This window comes from Stegostoma tigrinum, chromosome 5, assembly GCF_030684315.1.
Source record: "Stegostoma tigrinum isolate sSteTig4 chromosome 5, sSteTig4.hap1, whole genome shotgun sequence".
In the NCBI taxonomy this organism is placed as follows: Eukaryota; Metazoa; Chordata; class Chondrichthyes; order Orectolobiformes; family Stegostomatidae; genus Stegostoma; species Stegostoma tigrinum.
Window position 1 is genome coordinate 50,736,400 of NC_081358.1, and position 20,789 is coordinate 50,757,188.

General features: G+C 41.8%; 1 protein-coding gene across 10 annotated transcripts in view; it reads right to left on the reverse strand.

Moving 5' to 3' along the window:
- Positions 1-20,789, reverse strand: part of LOC125451568 (arf-GAP with SH3 domain, ANK repeat and PH domain-containing protein 1-like) — a 313,433-nt gene that overhangs the window by 115,319 nt on the left and 177,325 nt on the right. The gene's annotated exons all lie outside the window — the stretch shown is intronic.

The window sequence follows — 20,789 nt, forward strand, 5'->3', positions numbered from 1 at the left end:
ATACTGGCCTGTGTGTGGTTATCACAGGAGTCTAAATTGAAGTCAAGATGCTGATCTTATTGTTTAACTTCCATTTGCCTAACTTAAAACTTTAGTTATCCAAGCTCAGATTAGGCTTTTAAAGAGTTCACATCAATGACTTTGTTTTCAAATATCACCACAGCAATTTTTTTGTCAAATAATAGAACTTTTAATGACTATGTTTTTTCTCTCATGGTCATACTCAGAATTCTTATTGCCATTCAATACAACAGTGATTTCACTGATGTTTGAGTAAGAACTGCCAGCAAATTTAATGCAATGAATTATGACTGGGGAACAACGTAGACTAGGTTTGCCACATAAACAAAAGGAAACAGATAACATAACCTGCATGCAAATGTTCATTAGAACTGGAACTTACTCTCCTAGACTTTGATCAGGAAAGGCAAAGGCATTTGTAGGAGACAAAAGGTGCAAATTTAAATAAAAAAAGTTTGCAAAAATTAGAAATAGATTAAATATCAGCTGAAGTACAACCTTAGAAATTGCCAGAAACAAGTTTACAATGCAATTATTCGCCATGAGCTTCTTTGCTAAATTTATATTTAGGTTCAATTCAACAATGGCACAGCATACAAAATAAAATTAATATTTTCAGTCATTCCGTCACTGAATTCTCTAACACTTATAGACAAGCAAATCAATGGTTCAAATGAGATTGTTTAATAACTGTTCAGTAAACTGAGAGGTTGAGAGGTTGACTGAGCTCGGACTTTTCTCTCTAGAGAGAAGGAGGAAGAGAGGTGACCTGATCGAGGTGGACAAGGTAATGAGAGGCATGGATAAAGTCGATAGCCAGCGATTTTTCCTCAGGGGAGGATTGGCTGCCATGAGGGGTCATAGTTTTAAGATGTTAGGAGGAAAGTATAGAGGAGACGTCAGAGGGAGGTTCTTCACCCAGAGAGTTGTGAGCGCAAGGAATAGTTTGCCAGTGGTAGTCGTGGAAGCAGAGTCATTAGTAACATTTAAGCGACTGCTGGACGTGCACATGGACAGCAGTGAATTGAGGGAAATGTAGGTTAGGTTATTTTATTTTTGGATTAGGATTATTCCATGGCACAACACTGTGGGCTGAAGGGCCTGTACTGTGCTGTACTTTTCTATGTTCTATGTTCTAAGCTCTACAACTCTACGTGCTCTCTACAGACCTGATGTAGACCTCAATCGTAGTGGTTAAAAAAACCTTTTAAATGTCATATACAATTTACTATAATGATGTGTCAATTCAAAGGGAATAGTATAAAATATTTCATTGTTGTAAGCTATAGTAAACAAAAGCATAGTGCAGCATAGAACGAAGCCACGTAGTCAATTCAGTCTGCACCATTTCTTTCGGAGAAAAATCAAGTCAGTTTTCTTGCAGCCCTTTGGTTCTTCTTCCAAATTAATCTAGATTAAACTAAATCTGTTTACAATGGCTTAAAGAATGATAATCAGTTTCTATTTATCCTACTTATTTCCTGTCATATTTTACAAATCTCCATTTAATCCCAAGCATATATATTATATATAAAAGTGTTATATTATACAGTATTTACATTACAAAAATGGGCCAGTCAGATTTGATATTTGTGTTACATGAGGCTTTCAAACTTTCTTCATCTAATCTCATTAACATACCTATCTCCTATCTCCCTTGCATGTTTATCCAGCTACCTCCTTAAATGCTTGACTTGAGCCCAAGAAGACTGCCAAAATGGAATAAAGTAAAAATATAGAATTCACATTAATTCTCCTACACTTACTTTATAACATTACAAACTACATACATTTTCATCCAACACAATACAATACATACTGTAATAAAATTGAATATTACACTTCACACAAATCCTTCAAAATTATTTTGATCACTACTCGAATTACCACCAGTAGTATAAAAAATTTGGCAACATCATTCCACAAGTAATTTTCTTTGCTATTGCCAAATGCATCAAATGTTCCAAGTAGTTAAATTATTCTAATGATAATCTTGGAATTAAGATCATTTCATGCATCATTGATCTATCGACACAATATTATTAGTGAGATTGCTAGCATATTTCTATCTTTAGTCAATGATTTATCACTTTGCAGCATCTAATTGTTTCACATTTTCAGATACTGTTCTCAAGTGGTTTATTTATACACATATCCAAGGATTGAAAAACAGGTGGCTGGTAAAATCTGCCAGAAGGAATGTTAGTTGATCTCTCATCACTAATATTATTGCGGACATCCGGGAATTGTGTACATTCCAGATGACTAAGCTTTCTTCTTTGCCTCGTTCTTTTGGTCTCAAATCCAACACTTGATTTCTTTATTACAAATACTTTCGCCCATCCTGCTTTTCTTGTGGTCACAGAAAAGCATCTTTCTGAAATTTCCCTTTAGGGAGAACTTTGCCTCAAATAGCACCATCAGCTTTAATTTTGGTCTATCCAGCATACAAGGTAGAACTACAGTGAGCTGTAGCCTTTTGAGGCTGATGTTGCAAGGAAGACACTTTCACTAATCTTGATAATAATCTTGTTTGTTGTAATGTCAATGCTCATTGATGTTTTATCCAAATTTCCAATCCAAGCCAATCAATAGGCATTCTTCTCTCCACAACATGTGTCAAGAGTGAGAATGAATGGATAACTTTATCGTTGATTTCAGGAAGTAGATTGTGATTTGTTTTGTTTTCTGACAAAGTACTAAATTACGGCTTTTAATGAAGTTTGTGCACTAATGGCACTGGTCTTGAATTCTGAAATACCATCTTTCTTCGCTTCTAAGGGTGTAGAGTCAGATGGCACTGTGGGCGATAACGTGACCATAATACCAATGCCCAGCATTGTAATATGGTGTTCTGGCCTCTACATCGCCAAGGCCAGAAGCCAGTTCTCTGACACCTCCTTCTACTGCCCCCGACCATCAAAACATCATCTCCCAAACCAGCCACAACCTCATCACTGCAGGTGACCTCCCACCCACAGCCTCCAACCTCATCTTTCCCCAAACCTGCACCGCCCAAAATCCACAAACCTGACTGCCCTGGTTGACCTATTGTCTCTGCCTGGTCCTGCCACACCAAACTTATTGCTACCTATCTTGACTCCATTTTCTCCCAGTAGGTCCAGGAACTCCCCACATTTGTCCGTGACACCACCTATGCCCTCCAACTCCTCCAAAACTTCTGATTCCTTGGTTCCCAATACCTCATCTTTACCTTGGACGTCCAGTCCCTATACACTTGCATTCCCCATGTAGATGGCCTAAAGGCCCTCCGCTTCTTCCTGTCCCGCAGGCCTCCACTGACACTCTCAACCGCTTTGCTGAACAAGTTCTTACCCTTAACAACTTCTCCTTCAATTCTGCCCACTTCTGACAAAGGGGGTGGCCATGGATACCACAGGGGCCCAAGCTGTGTCTGCCTCTTTGTAGGATACCTAGCAGAATCCCTCTTCCGATGCTACACTGGCCCTTTTCTTCCATTACATTGATGACTGCATCGGCACCGCCTCATGCTCCCACAAGGAGCTCAAATAGTTCATCCACTTCATCAACACCTTCTACCCCAACCTTAAGTTCACCTGAGCCATTTTCTGATAGCTCTCTCTCCTTCCTGGATCTCTCTGTTTCCATCTCTGGCAACCACCTGGTAACCGATATCCATTTCAAGCCCACCAACTCCCACAGCTACCTAGAATACACCTCCTCCCACCCACCTTTCTGCAAAAATGCCATCCCCTATTCCCAATTCCTTTGCCTCTGCCTCATCTACTCCTGGGATGAAGTATTCCACTCCCGGACATCCCCGATGTCCTCGTTTTCCAAGGACCGCAACATCGCCCCCACAGTGGTCAAAAACGCCCTCGGCCGTCTCCCGCATTTCCCGAAACTTATCCCTCACACCCCCTCCCCGCAATAACAACCAAAACAGGATCCCCTTCGTCCTCACGTACCACCCCACCAACCTCCAAATCCAACGCATCATCCTCCAGCACTTCCACCATCTGCAATGTGACCAACTACCAAGGACATTTTTCCCTCCCCATCCTTATTTGCTTTCCGGAGGGACCACTCTCTCTGTGACTCCCTCATCAACTCCACACTCCCCACAAGCCCCACACCCCAGCACTTTTCCCTGCAACTGCAGAAAGTGCTACACTTGCCCATACACCTCCCCCCTCACCTCCATCCCAGGCCCCAAGAAAACCTTCCACATCAAACAGCTGTTCACCTGCACTTGTGGTAGACATAATCCATTGTTCCCGATGTGCCCTCCTCTACATTGGGGAAACCAAGCAGAGGCTTGTGAACCGCTTTGTGGAACACCTACGCTTGGTTTGTAACAAACAATTGAACCTCCCAGTCACGAACCATTTCAACTCCCTCTCCCATTCCTCAGACAATATGCACATCCTGGGCCTCCTGCAGTGCCACAACGATGCCACCCAAAGGTTGCAGGAACAGCACCCCATATTTCACTGAGGAACCCTGCAGTCCAATGGTATCAATGTGGACTTCACAATATCCCCTCCCCCAACCATAATCCAAAACCAGCCCAGTTCGTACCCACCTCCCTACCCTGTCCTTCCTCCCACCTATACCCTCCTTCCACCTCAAGCACCACCCCCATCTCCTGTTTCCTAGCCTCATCCCACCTCCTTGACCTATCCGTTCTCCCTGGGCTGACTTATCTCCTCCCTAACTCCCCACCTAGACTCAACTTTACTGGCTCCACCCCCACCTCTTTGACCTGTCTCCTCTCCACCTATGTTCTCCTTTATCCATCTTCTATCCGCCTCCCCCTGTCTCCCTATTTATTTCAGAATCACCTTCACCCCCCCCATTTCTGAAGAAGGGTCTAAACCTGAAAGGTCAGTTTTTCTGCTCCTTTGATGCTGCTTGGCCTGCGTTCATCCAGCTCTATACCTTGTTATCACCAATGCTCGGCAATCCAGTTTTCTCCAGTATAAACTGAGCTGTGTACCCTATGTTCTTTCTAAGACAGTGTGATAGATCATGTGACATACATCAATCTGTCCAGTGGCTAAGAAACTGCTGCTTGAACTAGTGCAGGGAAAATCTAAAAGTTTTCATGCATACCTTTAACTTCATGAACAGTATTAATTACCAACAAATAAGTACCATAACATGGATTCATTCCCGTAAACTTCGTGTCAACCTTTACATGCGATACACAAAATGTTCTTTTAGGCCAAAAGTAATGGAGATGGCTTTTACATTAACTTTCATAAGAAAATATACATTACAGTGATATATTTGGAATTTAAGCCTGTAACTTAGAGAAACAGCTTCACAGTATTCAGAAACAATAATGCATGCCCTCAATACTCAAAATCAGAAGGATCTATGAGCTTCTTTTTTGTGTTCATCTCTCTACATGTTACTTTTAATCTTGCCACTCACTTTGTGTTGCTCTTGCTTACTGAACTGGTCTTTAACCTTTCCCATAACTATCCTAAACCTCATGATATTATGATCATCATTCCCCCTTTGCTACTTGTTCCATGTCATTCCCTAGAAGATGATCCAGGAATTGACTCCTTCCTCATTGCCCTGAAACATACTGATCTGAAAGCTTTTCCTGACCACACCTCACGCACTCTTTCCCCTCTCTATTATTTACGCTATTATTCCTGCCTAAATTATAATAACAAAATCACTAATTATAACCAGTTTTTAATTTAATTTTTGCAATTCATTGTTTTTTTTTTCTTTTCATCTTTCCTTCCAGTTGGTGCCCTACAGGAAAATGTCTACTACAGGACAGTAGTGTTATGTTACCTCTATTGTTTCTTGGCTCTGAATAAATAGTTACTGTACTGCACTCCTCTACAAAACCCTCTCATTTAGTAATATTCCCCTTCTGTCACTCCACTTCCTTTATTTCCTTGCTTATCTTTACTGAACATCTTGCATCCAGGATTTTATAGTACCAACTCCTACCCTTTTTAGACCACCATTCCATGATGATTTCCTATTCTTATTTGATTATATACATGTTCCATGCATTTACCAAAATGAGCTGTAAACACAATTTAGCCCCTCCTGTATTCCTTCTTACTTTGACTCCAACTAACATTATCATTGCTAACTTCAGTGCAATCTGTCTCTCTCAGTTCTTTTTGCATCCTAGTTCACATTTCTCTGGCTATTTAGCAATAAATAACATTAGCTCAATAGGTGGCAGGCCAGCTGCCTGGCCAGCAAGAAACTGTAAATTTCTTTTACATTCTAAGGAAAAGACAGGTTCAAGACAGATTTCCATTTACATATTACATTCAGGGGCTCAAGAGAACCAAATGAGCTTTACAAATACAGTTGAAGTATACTCACTGTTGCAATGTAACAAACATGCCAAACCTATGCTGATCAAGGTCCACACCAATGTGATACTTTCTCTTCTTTCATACGATATTGGCATTGTTGGCACAGCCAATTTATATTGCCCATTCCCAAATGATCTTAAGGACTTTGAGGTGAACAACTTACCTGACCTTCTGCAGTTGATTTAGTGTAGGTATACACAGTGCTAACTGGAAGGGAGCTCCAGCATTCTGATGCAGTGCCGGTCAAGTAATAGCAATATAGTTCCAAGGCAGGTCTACGTGTGGCTTAAAGGGAGTTAGATTCTCCTTTGATGGAGATGATCAGTGCAAGGCACTTTGTAACGCAAATGTTACTTGTCACTCGTCAGTTCAAGACAGAGTTGTCAAGGTCTTGCTACATATGGACATGGAATGCTTCAGTATTTGAGGAGTTGAGAACAATGTTAAACATTGTGCAATCACCTGTGAACATCCCAACTTTCAATCACTTCACGGAGGGAAGAAGCAGCTATAGAGGGTTAGCCATTGCACACGACCCTGAGGAACTCGTGCAGTGATGCCTTGGGTTTGAAATGATTGGCCTCCATGACCACAAGCATCTTCCTTTGTGTCAGATATGACTTCAACTAATAAGTTTTCCCTTGGCTTCCACTAATTCAATTTCCCAGAGGACCTTGATGCCACGCACTGCCAAATAATGCGTTAATGTCAAGGACAATGAATTTCAGTTCATATCACTAGATAATTTGCCTTTGTGATAAAGATTGAGGTACAACTGCCCTACCCTTCTCCAAAATAGTATAATGGGTTATTTTAACCCCAGGTGAAAAAGCAGAAACACCTTGGTTTAGCATTTCATATGACACAGCTGGACTTTAAAACAGACAGAAATTGCTCAATGTTACACTTGAATGTCAGTTTAGATGTCATGTTCAAATTTCCGATTAGGACTTGATTCAGTGGCTAAAATGCTACTAATTAGAGGTGTCTAAAGTTCAGGATTTTTCTCCTCTACCCTGCAAATAATCAGTAAGATGAATCTTAAAGAATCTTGAGAGATTTTTCAAATGAAAACATAATGGTTATCTTTTCTGTTTCTCAGGGAAAGTGTCAGAGGAATGTTCAGGAAAGTAACTACTAGAAACTGTGATAGAGATGCCAAAAGACAAAAAAAAGGGAAGCATACATACTTTGCTGTACATAGAATTCAAAAACACTGTTTTTAAAAATTCATATAGTTGTGATGGGCCAAAGAAAACAGAGGAAAACAGACTGGGGCAGTCGACACAGGACAGGGAATGGAATTAAAATTTAATACATTAACAAGAGTTATGCAAATTCAGCTGTAATAAGCAAAAGTGAAAATTAAGGCTATTCTTGGGGTGACTGACAAGCTCATCAGCATGGAGAAAAAGATGGAAGTACTTATAAATCGTTTTTACCTCTATTCACCATAGTTATTGGGTTAACTAGAGGGTGGGGAGCAGAAACAATTAAAGGACCACAGTACTGGCGGGCCAGAAACTGAGCAAGCAAATAAACAAGGACAACAAAGCAATCAATGATCCAGATGCTGGCACAGCCATTTAGGGAATGTTGGGGTTAAAAGGCTTTTGAGTCAGGGCAATGCATCAGAGAGACACAGAAGGCATCAGAAGTGAACTATTTTACATTACCAAAAAGGCAAATAGTGGGGGTACACACACAAAAATGATTTCTACTATCCTGAGGGGAGTGCAGGAGAATTGCTAGAGCAGAATGTTTAACATTCTTTGGCAAATTCACTTCTGGAGTGCCACCCTGAGGTGAATGTTAACTAATATACTTAAAAATGATGGTTAAGCAGCATGCTATAAATTAACAGCATTAAAGGAGATGGCACTATTCTGATAATTTCACTAAACTAGTAATCCAGAGTACCCATATAAATGCTCAAATTCCACCATGGCAGGTGGTAAAATCTGAATTCAATAAAAACAAAATCCAGAATTAAAATTTAGTTCAGTAAGTAACCATGTAACTTTTGTCTATTGTAGTAAATATCCATCCGGTTTATTAGTGCCCTTACGGAAGGTAACTTTCCTTAACTGCCTGGCCTACATAAAACTCCAGACTCTCAGTTGCCCTGTGAAACGGCCTAGCAAACTCAGTTGAAAGACAATTAGGAGTAAGCAATAATGCTTATGCAGTCAGCAATGTCTACATCCTGCGAATGAACAAAACAAAAATTAGATGGAATAACATTCTCATAGCAGCAACTACAAGCGTTTTAAGATTAGAATGTTGATATTACTTATTTTCCTTATGCGACTTTTGCCACCTTGAGACATTGCATAAGAAGTCAAGATCAAAGGCAGCAGCGGTTAGCAAATGCACACTTAATAATTGGACCTAGCCAGTGAACACACAGAAGTGTAATTGGAGACACTGAGTTAACGTGTGAAGAGAATGCAGAATGAGAAAAGATGACTGAAGCAACCAAAAAAGGAAATAAGAAATGGTTTTAGGAAGTTACAAATGAGGGGGAGGAGGACCTCTTGGAGCAAAAGCAATAACACTATCACAATTGGGCAGAGATATTTGAGATTTTCTTTCTTCCCCACAATCTTTGATGAACATGTCTGATGAGTATTTCTATGCCTGTATATTGCAGATGTAACGATGAATGTGTATGTTTGTTTTCAGTTATTGAGTCTGTCAACTCACATTCACTACTTAGGATGCACTGTGGCATAGTTTATCTTCCACTTCTGTGGTGATCAAATACAAACAAGGAATGTTGACTGTTTGAGCCAATAGCTTCTACAGAAGGGCACGGGAGGGTCTGTAATGCAATTACACCACTTAAAACATTTTTAAGTAATTAACCTTCCTTGGCATTTGCTGTGTAGCTTACTTACCTTTGCATTAACATTCAACTATTGACAGGTGAATTGAGGCCTGCAATGTAATTTAGAGTTGTTACTTATCACATTCAAATTGGAAGTCTTTTATTTTATTTTACAACAGAAAGTACCAAAAGTTCTATATCCAGGCATGTTGAGCTGCCATTTTGCCTTTAAGTCACTAGTCTGTAAGTTCTTTCAGTTACAGCAGTGAAATCATTCTGCCAGGTGCCTATCTATGCCTACAACAATTATACCACGTTATATATATTGTGATTAATGGCAAGTAACATGTGTTCCACACTGACAGGCAATAAAATTTTCAAAACAAAACTAGCCATTTAACCGTCACCTTCTGACATTCAATGGCAATAGCACCACTGAATCCCCTAACATTGGAGCCCGTGGAATGACAGGTGGAGCTTAATTTGCGTAAACATAAGATGTTGCATTTCGGTTGGTCAAAACAGGACATGACTTACACAGTCAATGTCAGGCCCCTGGGGAGCATCCAGGAGCGCAGGGGCTGACGTTTCAGGCCTGGACCCTTCATCGGAGAGGGGGATGGGGAGTGGGTTCTGGGATGGATGGGGAGGGAGGGGGAGGCGGACCGAGGATGGGAGGGGGGGATGGGTGGAGAGGAGAGTGTGGGTGGGGAGGTGGGGAGGGGATGGGTCGGTCCGGGAAGGCGGGGCGAGGTTGGGCTGGTTTTGGGATGCAGTGGGGGGAGGGGAGGAGCTGGGCTGGTCCGCAAACCTCCCCCCAAGCAGTGGTCGAGAATGCCCTTGACCGGGTCGCCCTCTTTTCCCGCAACACATCCCTCACACCCTGCCTCAGCAACAACCGCCCTAAGAGGATCCCCCTCGTCCTCACATACTACCCCACTAGCCTCCGGATACAATGCATCATCCTCCTACACTTCCGCCATCTACAATCCAACCCCACCACTCAAGACATTTTTCCATCCCCACCCTTGTCAGCCTTCCGGAGAGACCACTCTCTCCGGGACTCCCTTGTCCGCTCCACTCTGCCCTCCAACCCCACCACACCCGGCACCTTCTCCTGCAACTGCAGGAAGTGCTACACTTGCCCCCACACCACCTCCCTCACCCCCATTCCAGGCCCCAAGATGACTTTCCATATTAAGCAGATGTTCACCTGCACATCTGCCAATGTGATATACTGTATCCACTGTACCCGGTGTGGCTACCTCTACATTGGGGAAACCAAGCGGAGGCTTGGGGACCGCTTTGCAGAACACCTCTGCTTGGTTCGCAATAAACAACTGCACCTCCCAGTCGCGAACCATTTTAACTCCCCCTCCCATTTCTTAGACGACATGTCCATCATGGGCCTCCTGCAGTGTCACAATGATGCCACCCGAAGGTTGCAGGAACAGCAACTCATATTCCACTTGGGAACCCTGCAGCCCAATGGTATCAATGTGGACTTCACACGCTTCAAAATCTCCCCTTCCCCCACTGCATCCCAAAACCAGCCCGGCTCGTCCCCTCCCCCCACTGCGACCCGGGCATGGCCCGGCTTGTCCCCACCTCCCTGGCCTGTTCTTCGTCTCGCCTGTCCCCTCCTCCCACCTCAGGCCACACCTCCATTTCCTGCCTGCTGGCCTCGTCCCGCCTCCTTGACCTGTCCGTCCTCCCTGGACTGGCCTGTCCCCTCCCTATCTCCCCACCTGTACTCTCCTCTCCACCTATCTTCTTTTCTCTCCATCTTCGGTCCACCTCCCCCTCTCTCCCTATTTATTTCAGAACGCACACCCTATCCCCCTCTCTGAAGAAGGGTCTAGGCCCGAAACGTCAGCTTTGGTGCTCCTGAGATGCTGCTTGGCCTGCTGTGTTCAACCAGTTTCACACTTTATTACCCCTAACATTACTCTAGGGATTACCACTGCCCAGAAGCCGAAGTGGATTATCCATATAAATGCTGTGGCTACAAAATCATGTCAGAGGTTAGGAAGTTTGTTGTAATTCACCTCGTCTCTCTCCAATGCCTGTCCACCAACTACAAAGCACAAGTCAAGATGGAATTCTCTCCACTTGCCTGAATGGGTGCTGCTCCAAAAAAACAAGAAGTTTGACACCATCCAGGATACAGTGTCCACCCAACAGTGATTAAAAGCGTGCAATATATACAATATAAAATATCACTGTTTAAGAGTTTGGATTTCAAACTAGTGGCACATGGGTGTTGGTTACATCTATGAGGAGTTTAAACAAACCAAGATCAGAGAGTACATTCTGGAATGGTGACCCAATTTACTATGTATCAGACAGCATGTGACTGAAAGCTCCAGGGATGTTAGTAGAGGATTGTTTATTTACACTGTGGGATTTACGATAGGGAATGTAAATACTGACGGCATTAGCTTGCTCTTCAGCACAGTCAAGGGCTGATTTTTAACTTAGAAAACTGAAGGATTGAAAACCTTTAGGACAGTTTTTGGAGGACATTGACTGGGGTCAGAAGCAATTATGGCTTCTTTGCTAGAAAATAAGACAGGTCAGTTTTTAGGGAAAGTTCAATTACCAAAATAGACTGAGGAAGTCTAAGTTTTCAGTTCTACGAACATTCATGATAGATAACTTTGCAGTTCACAGGGCAGATATACATTCCAGAAAGGAAGAAAGTTCGTAATAGAAGAAAAGAAATCCACGCTCAGCAAGAAACTTAAAGATAACAAAGATTTTTAAAAATGCATACTCGCAAAGGCAAATGGCAGGCCAGAAGATAGTTGATCTTTAAAATTTTCCCAAAGGGGTATTTGAAAAAAAGTTGTAAAAGGAATGAAGATAAATTATGAAAGAAAACTCATGCGAAATATAAAAATGGATAGCAAAAGCTTTTACAAGTATATAAAAGGAAGGACAGTAGCTCAAGTAGATATTGCTCTCTTGCAAGCTGAGACTGGCAAATTAATAGAACATAGAACGGTACTGCAAAGTATTGGCCCTTCAGAACTATGTTGTGTCGACCTATTATCTTACATTAATACCAAACTACCCTGCATACCCTAATTTTACTATCATCCATGTGCCTAAACAAGGGTCGCTTGAATGTCCCTAAAGTATCCACTACCAACACCAGCAGCAAATTCCACACACCCGCCACTGTGTAAAGAACCGAGATCTGACCTCTCCCCTATACCTTCCTCAAATCACCTTAAAATTATGCCCCCTCGTAATAGTCATTTCCGTCGTGCGAAAAAGTCTCTGGGTATCCACTCTATCTTTGCCTCTCATCATCTTGTACACCTCTATCAAGTCACCTCTCATCCTTCTTTGTTCCAACAAGAAAAGCCCTAGCTCCCTCAACCTTTCCTTATAAGACCTGCCCTCCAGTCCAGGCAGCATCCTGGTAAATCTCCTCTGCACCCTCTCTAAAACTTCCACATTGTTCCTATAACGAGATAATCAAACTGAACACAATATGACAAGTGTGATCTAACCAGGGTTTTATAGAGCTGTAGCATAACCTCGCGGCTCTTATACTCAATTCCCCTGCCAATGAAAGCCAACACACCACATGCCTTCTTAACAACCCTACCAACTTGGGTAGCAACTTTGAGGGATCTATGGATGTGGGCCCCAAGACCCGTCTGTTCCTCTACACTGCCAAGGATCTTGCCAATAACCCTGTATTCTGCATTCAAATTCGACCTTACAGAATGAATCACTTCACACTTCTCTGGGTTGAATTCATTAATAGTGGGAAACACAAAAATTGCTGAGTCACTAAACTAATATTTTGCTTCAGTTTTCAGCTGGAGGACATTAATACCACTCCAACAGTAACAGGTAATGCAGAGGTTACAGCAAGGAAGGGCATTTGAACAATAACAACCAGTAAAGATAAAAGTACTATGAAAACTATTAAGATTGAAGGCATATAAGTCTCCAGGGAACTGATAGCCAACATCACAGGGTGGCAGCAATGGTAATGGATCCATTGGTTTTAACATTCCAAAATTCCCTGGATACAGGATTAAAACAAAACGCCAAAATACCACCAGTATTCGAAAAGGGTGGAAGCAGACCAGTTAATTTATCATGCATCATAGGGGAATTTTAGGATCCACTATTAAGGAAGTAATAACAGAACATTTGGAAAGTCAAAATACAATTCATCACAGTCAGCATGCTTTTATGGAGGATAAATCATATTTGACTAATTGGTTATACAATTCATCACAGTCAGCATGCTTTTATGGAGGATAAATCATATTTGACTAATTGGCTATAGATGCTTTGAATATGTAACAAGCAACACAGATAACAGGGATCCTGTAGATGTAGCAAATAGGGACTTCCAGAAGACATTTGATAAGGTGCCACACAAAACATTAAAACACAAGGTTAGATCATATAGGGTTAGGGGTCATTTATTAGGTTGGAAAGAGGATAGGTTAACTAACCGAAAGCAAAGATGTGTCTTTTTCCGGTTGGTAAGTTCTAACTAGTGTATGCCACAGGGTTCTATCCTCAGGTCCCAACTACTTCTAATCTATATTAGTGACTTGGATGAGGCGGTAAAAGTACTATCGCCAAAGCTGAATGACACTGCAAAGTAAGGTGAAAAGAAGAAATAAAAAACTTTAAAATGGATATGGACAGAACATAGAATAGTACAACACTATCTGGCCCACAATGTTGTGCCAAACATGAAGCCAAATTAAAGTCATCCTTTCTGCCTGCCCTTGGTCCATATCCGTTCCTTGCGTATTCATGTGCTTATTTAAAAGCCCCAATTGTATCTGCCTGCACCACCAACCATGGCAATGTGTTCCAGACACTGTCTACTCTGTGTAAAAGACTTGCCCCTCACATCACCTTTGAACTTTCACCTTCTCACCTTAAATGCATGCCCCTGGTACTAGGCATTTCAACTCTGTGAAGAAGATTCTGACTGCTAACCCTATCTATCCATCTCATAATTTTATAGACGTCAATCAAGCCTCTCCTCAGCCTCTGCCACTCCAGAGAAAACAACTTTAATTTTTCTAGCCTGTCCATATAGCTCATACCCTATAATCACCGCCAACCATGCTGGTTAGTTAGGTGAATGGGCCAAAATTGGCTGATGAAGTATAATGTAGATAAGTAAGAGATTATCCATCTTCTCTGGAGGAATAGTAAAGGCAACTTATTAACTAAATGGATAGAGCTTCAGAGTACTTCAATCGGAGAAATCTGAACGGTCCTGGGCATGATTTGCAGAAAATTAGTATACAGAAACAGCAAGTAATAAAAGAAGGCAAATAGAATTTTGGTATTTATTGCTGAAGGAAGAGATGATAAAATAGGAAAGTGACGCAAGGCATTAGGGAGACTGGACCCAGAGTTTTGCATACAATTTTGGTCCCATTACTTGAGGAGGTATGTAGTTGTCTTAGTGGCAGTTCAGAGAAAGTTCACGAGATTTGATTCCACAGATGAGGGGTTTGTCTTCATAGAATCCCTACAATGTGAAAGCAGGCTATTCAGTCTTTCGAGTCCACATTGACCCTCTGAAGAGCATCCCAGCCAGACCTGCCTGTAACCCAGCATTTGCCAATGCTAGCCACCACATTGCTGGACACTACGGGCAACTTAGCATGGCCAATCCATTTAACCTGCATATCTTTGGACTATGGACGAAACCAGAGCACCCAGAAGAAACCTTTGCAGGGTCAGGGAGAATGTGCAAACTCCACACAGATGGTCACCCAAGACTGGAATCAAATTCATGTCCCTGGTGCTGTGAGGCTGAGCAGCAGTGTTAACCACTGAGCCACAGTGCACCCAATAAAGAAATAAGAAATTTACAAACAGCTATGGACAGGTTAGGTGAATCTATTTTGGTCTTATGAAGAGAGATTGAGCAGTTTAGGCTTATACTCTCTGGAGTTTAGAAGAATGAGATGAGATCTAGTTGAGAAATATAAGATGCTAAAGGGGACTAACAAAGTAGACACAGAAAGAATTTTTCCTCACGTGGGGAGAGCTAGAATGAGAGATCATATTTTTAGAATAAAGTGTAGCAGAGATGAGGAGAAATTACTTCTCTCAAAGAGTCGTGAATCTGTGGAATTCACTACTCCAGAGTGCAGTGGATACTGGGACACTGAATAAATTTGAGGAGGTAGACTACTGGTTGAAAGGTTATGGACAGTGGGCATGAAAGTGGAGTTGAGGTTTAAAACAGATCAGCCATGATCATATCAAATGGTAGAGCAGGCTCAAAGGGCTGAATAGCATACACCTGCTCCTAGTTCTTATGTTGTATTGAGATACAGTTAAATTAAACCTAAAGATTTGATATCAAAGGGTGATTTTTTGGAATCTGGCTCATTGTAAAGTGATAGCATTAAGAAATAATGAGAGTTTGTCTCAATGAGCATTTTAAGATCTTTCAAACTGTGTTCTATATTTAGATAGCTTGTTGAGTTTTATTTTGTTTTTGTTTTCCTAACTAAACTTTGGTTTGACTCTTAAAGATAATCTGCTGCCTTACGTGTACGAGTTTCAGTGAACAATCACCGCATTATGTGATCTACAAAGCCAAAATTGCATTCTGGAATCTGACTTATTCAGTAGCAACATCAACTGGCACCCATTCCACCATCTTTGACATTCATTCTCTATAACCTCAGCACTTATTGGCAGGTGAGTATACAATCTATAAGCTACACAGCATAACTCAGGAAGCTCAATTCGACAGCACTAAACCCATATCCTTTAACACACTGAAGGACAAGACGCCCGAAATATGACCAGCTGAAGGCTTCCTTCCAGGTTACACACCACCCTGACTTGGAACTAAATCACAGTTCCAACACTGTCACTGGGTCAAAATCCTGGAAGTCCCTTCCAGCATCACAAATGTGCCTTCACCCTAAGGATTTCAGCAATTCAAGTTGATAGCTCAGCAGCACTTTTTCCAGAATAATTATAGTTGGTAATAAATACTACCATAGTCAGCAATAGCTATACTGCAGGAACTGAAAGAAACAAAACTTAGGAATGGGCAATAAATGTGATAATCATCCTGTGAATGAACAGAATTTTAAAAACCAATTTCCAAAAGGCATTTGATAAGATGCCACGTTAAAAGGTTACCTTACACTATACACTATTCTGTGATCTGTAACATATTACCATAGATAGAAGATCATTTAGCCAAGAGGAAGCAAACAGAGGTGATAAAGGAGTCTTTTACTGCTTGGCAAACTATAATTGAAGACAGTCACAAGGATCAGTGTTGAAGCTTCAACAACTTACAATCTATATCAGTAACCCAGAAGCCAAATATCTGGATTGCTACAGGCATGAACTACGCAAAAAATAAATTATGAAGGTAGCTTGAAAAGGAATGTAAAATAGAGGTGGGAAATGTTTGGTATTTGGAATAAAGAGTGGGAAAATGTGAACTTATCCACTTTAAAAGGAAGATTAGAAAAGCAAGAAATAAATAAATGGAGGCATACTGCAGAACTCAGAATTACGTGGATGTGGGTGTCTTGGTACACTAATCACAAACCATTAGCAAGCAATTCGGGGAGCAAGCAGAATGTTAGTATTGGGAGTGATGGGAATGGAATACAAGATTAGGGAAATTTTGCTGCAGCTGTACAAGGCACAGTATCTGTCCACATCTGAAGTAGCACGCCGAGTTTTGATCTCATTACTTTTCAACAAATTGTTGACAGAATGCCAGTGTCACAGGCTATACCAGCATTCACTGCTCAGCACCAATTAACTTTGAGAAGTTGGTGCTGAGCTACCTTCTTGAAAACTGCTGCAGTTCATGGATATATGTCTGCTGTGCTATCAGCAGTTCCAGCATTTTGACCCAACAACAGTGAAGAAACAGTGATATAACTTCAAGTCAGGATGGTGTGGTGTTTAGACAGGAACTTTCACTTGGTGGTGTTCCCATCCTTATGTTGCCCTATTCTTTTAGGTGGTGGATATCATGGGTTAGGCAAGTACTGCTGAAGAAGACCTTGAGCAGTTTAAAGAATATAGCAACATACAAAATGGGAACAGGAGTAAACCATCTAGTCTGCTCAGCCTTCTCCACAAACAAGCTCTCAAGACCAGAGATAGTAGCAACTGCAGATGCTGGAGAATCTGAGGTGGGAGGAAGGAAAAAAGCTGCTAAATCTCCCCTCCCCCAACGCATCCCAAAACCAGTCCAACTTGTCCTCGCCTCCCTCACCTGTCCTTCCTCCCACCTAAAGCCCCTACCTACTAACCACATCCCGCCCCCTTGACCTGTCCATCCTCCCTGGACTGACCTATCTCCCTGCTAACTTGCCACCTACACTCACCTTTACTGGCTCCATCCCCACCTCTTTGACCTGTCTGTCTCTTCTCCATCTATCTTCTCCTCTATCCATCTTCTATACACCTCCCCCCTCTCCCTATTTATTTTAGAATCCCCTTCTCCTCCCCCATTTCTGAAGAAGGGTCTAGGCCCAAAATGTCAGCCTTCCTGCTCCTCTGATGCAGGTTGGCCTGCTGTATTCATCTAAGTCTTATCATCCACCTTGATATCTGCTCTCAAGACCGCTACCCTTTAAGACTATTTTAAAGCAGTGCATCATTTCAAAATATGCAGCTGACAAGAAACTTGGAAATGTAGTAAACAATGAGAAAACAGAAAAGGACATAGAAAGACTGCCAACTGGTATCCACATTACAGATAAAAGTTAACAGAGAGACAGCAGGAGGCAAATTAAACTAAATACAAACATGGAGTTCATATTATGTAAATTTGAAGGCAGCAGGACAAGTTGAGAAGGCTGCTTAAAAAGGCTTCATGAAAGACACATGGATTACAAAAGTCAGAAGATAATTCTAAATCTTTATAAAACCTGTTAGGCTTAGCTGAAGTATTGTATATAACTGTGTGTATAAGCCTTTAAGGGAGGATGTGAAGGCCTTAGGCAACATATTTACTGAAATTTCACTTGGGATCCAGGATTGTAAGAACATTGAAGAGAAGCTGGGTTTGCTTTCAATCTTCTTTGCTCCAAGACTGAACAATGTGTCCATAATCATGAATATCTTTGATGCGTAAATATGGAGAAATTGTTTTCCGTGACAAAAGGGTCAATAACTAGAGGGGACAGATTTAAGGTAACGGCAAAAGAACCAAGGGCAGAACAAGGGTACTGCTTCTAAATAGTTAACTGCTGAAATCTATAATGTCCTGCCCTGAAAGGTTTTGCAAACATATTTAGTACAGCAATCTTTATTTTAACTGGCACCTTATGAGCCAGCACTCTTGATAAAAAGTTATATACGTGAAATACGCAAGTTTATTGTACTATCATGGTCTCCTCTATGTCTGAGTAGTCAGTTGAGGTTGTGAGTGAAAAGGCTCTCTGCCAAAAAGTTTTATTTAAGGCCAAGTTGCATTATCATTTAAGTGATTTATGCTGTAGGTAAAGCATAAAAGTGATGTGTATCCCTGCATTATATTTCCATTACTTAGTGTGTTTTTACATTAATTGTGAAGACTTCTGTAGTTTCAAGGTCCCATGGGTGTTGGCTAATAAAATGTTTGCTGTAGTAACTTCTTTTATAGGAAATTAGAAACATGCACAAAAAGAACACTTTGCAGGGCTACAGGGAAAGAATGGGGGAATGGGTTTATTGCATAGCTCCACCAAAGAGCCAGCATAGGCTTAACGGACTAGATCACTCCCCTCTGTGTGGTATCATTCTAGGCTTCTATACATGTTAAGCCAGCATACTCTTGGTTCCGTGTGGAGTCTATTTTGCTTCTAGTCTTTCACATTGGTAACTGATGAGACTTTCTGTTGCTAGAAGGGCTATCCAGAAGTGTGCAGGAAGTGCTCTGGAGATCTTGTTATTTCAGGCAAGAATTCCTTAGCTGGCACTTACATTCAAGATCAGCAATATAATAGCTCTCATAACAAAGTGTCTTAAGGGATGCATTTGTCCGGGCTATTTAAGTTGGAAAAAGTAGTTTTCCATAATATTATCTTTAACTGGTTCAGAATTGCCTTCAAGCAAATTCTTTAATTGGTATAAGAAAAACAAGCAAGGTAAAGGTAAGGTAAGATTCTTTTATCTTTCTTAGTGTAAAGGGGCAGAGATAGCAGCTAGGACAGTGGTTTGCACATCCTGCCAGATACGGGGGAATCAAGGAGCAATTTAGTGTCCCTGACGACTGTGCCATTGATTTGGAGTGGCAGCTGGACAAACTGAGGAGCATACAGGAGGCAGAGTGGTAAACACTAGTTGCAGGGAGGTGGTCACAGTCTTAGTCAGGTTGATGGGTGGCCAGCAGAAGAGGTAGGCAGGTAGCGCAGGAGTCTCTTGCGGCTATTGTCTTCTTTAATTGAAACACTGTTTTGGATACTGTTGGGGGAATAGCCTCTCAGGGGAGCATGACAGCTGCAACCAGGCCTGTGACACCACAACTGGCTCTGCTGTAGAGCATGGTTGCGCAAAGTTCAAGTAAACAATAGAGGTAGGAGACTTGCTAGCTGGGGGAAAGACAGGTGCTTTTGTGGCTGCATTTGAGACTCCAGGATGGTGTGTTGCCTCCCTGGTGCCAGGGACAAGGATGTCTCCGGGTTGTTGCATGATTTTCTTAAGGGAGAGAGTAAGCAGCCAAAAGCTGTTGCACACATTGGTATCAATGACATTGGTAGGAAGAGTGATGAGGTCCTGCGGAGTTAATACAGGGAGTTAGGAGACAGGGTGAAAGGTAGGATCGCAAAGGTTGTAATCTTTGGGTTACTACCTTTGCCACATGTTAGTGAGGCAATGAATAGAAAAACAGGTCACATGAATGCATGGCTAAGGAGCTGGTGCAAGGGTCAGGGTGACCAGTACAAGAGGGATGGGGGTTGCACATAAACTGGAGGAAAACGAATATCCTCGCACGGAGGTTTGCTAGTGCCAATCAGGAGGATTTAAACTAGAGTGGCAGGCGGCTGGGAGCCAGAGCAGCAGGTCAGCAAATGGAGGGATTGAGGGCAAGGTAAATATTAGGACTAGTAAGTCAGAAAGGGGGGACAGGCAGAAACAGGTAAATGAACAAGATTCTACTATTTGTCCCAAGTGCGTTTATTTCAATGCAAGGAGTACTACAGGTAAGGCAGATGAGCTTAGAACCTGGATCAGTACATTGGACAATGATATTGTGGCCTATGATAGTGTGGTCATTTCAGAGACTTGGTTGAGAGGGGGGCAGGAACGACGCTCAGCTTTCCAGGGTTTTGTTGTTTTAGACGAGAGAGGGGTAGGTAAAAGAGGTGGAGGAACTGCATTACTAATCAAGGAGTATGTCACATCTGCACTCAGAGAGGACATAGAGGGATCATCCACTGAGGCAATATGGATAGAGCTCAAAAATAAGATGGGTGCAATCACTGTTAGGATTATGCAATAGGTGACCAACAGCCAAGACTCTGAGAAAGAAACATGTAGGCAGATTATGAAAAGATGCAATAACAACACGGTTGTCATAGTGGGTGACCTTAACTTGTCTAATATTGACT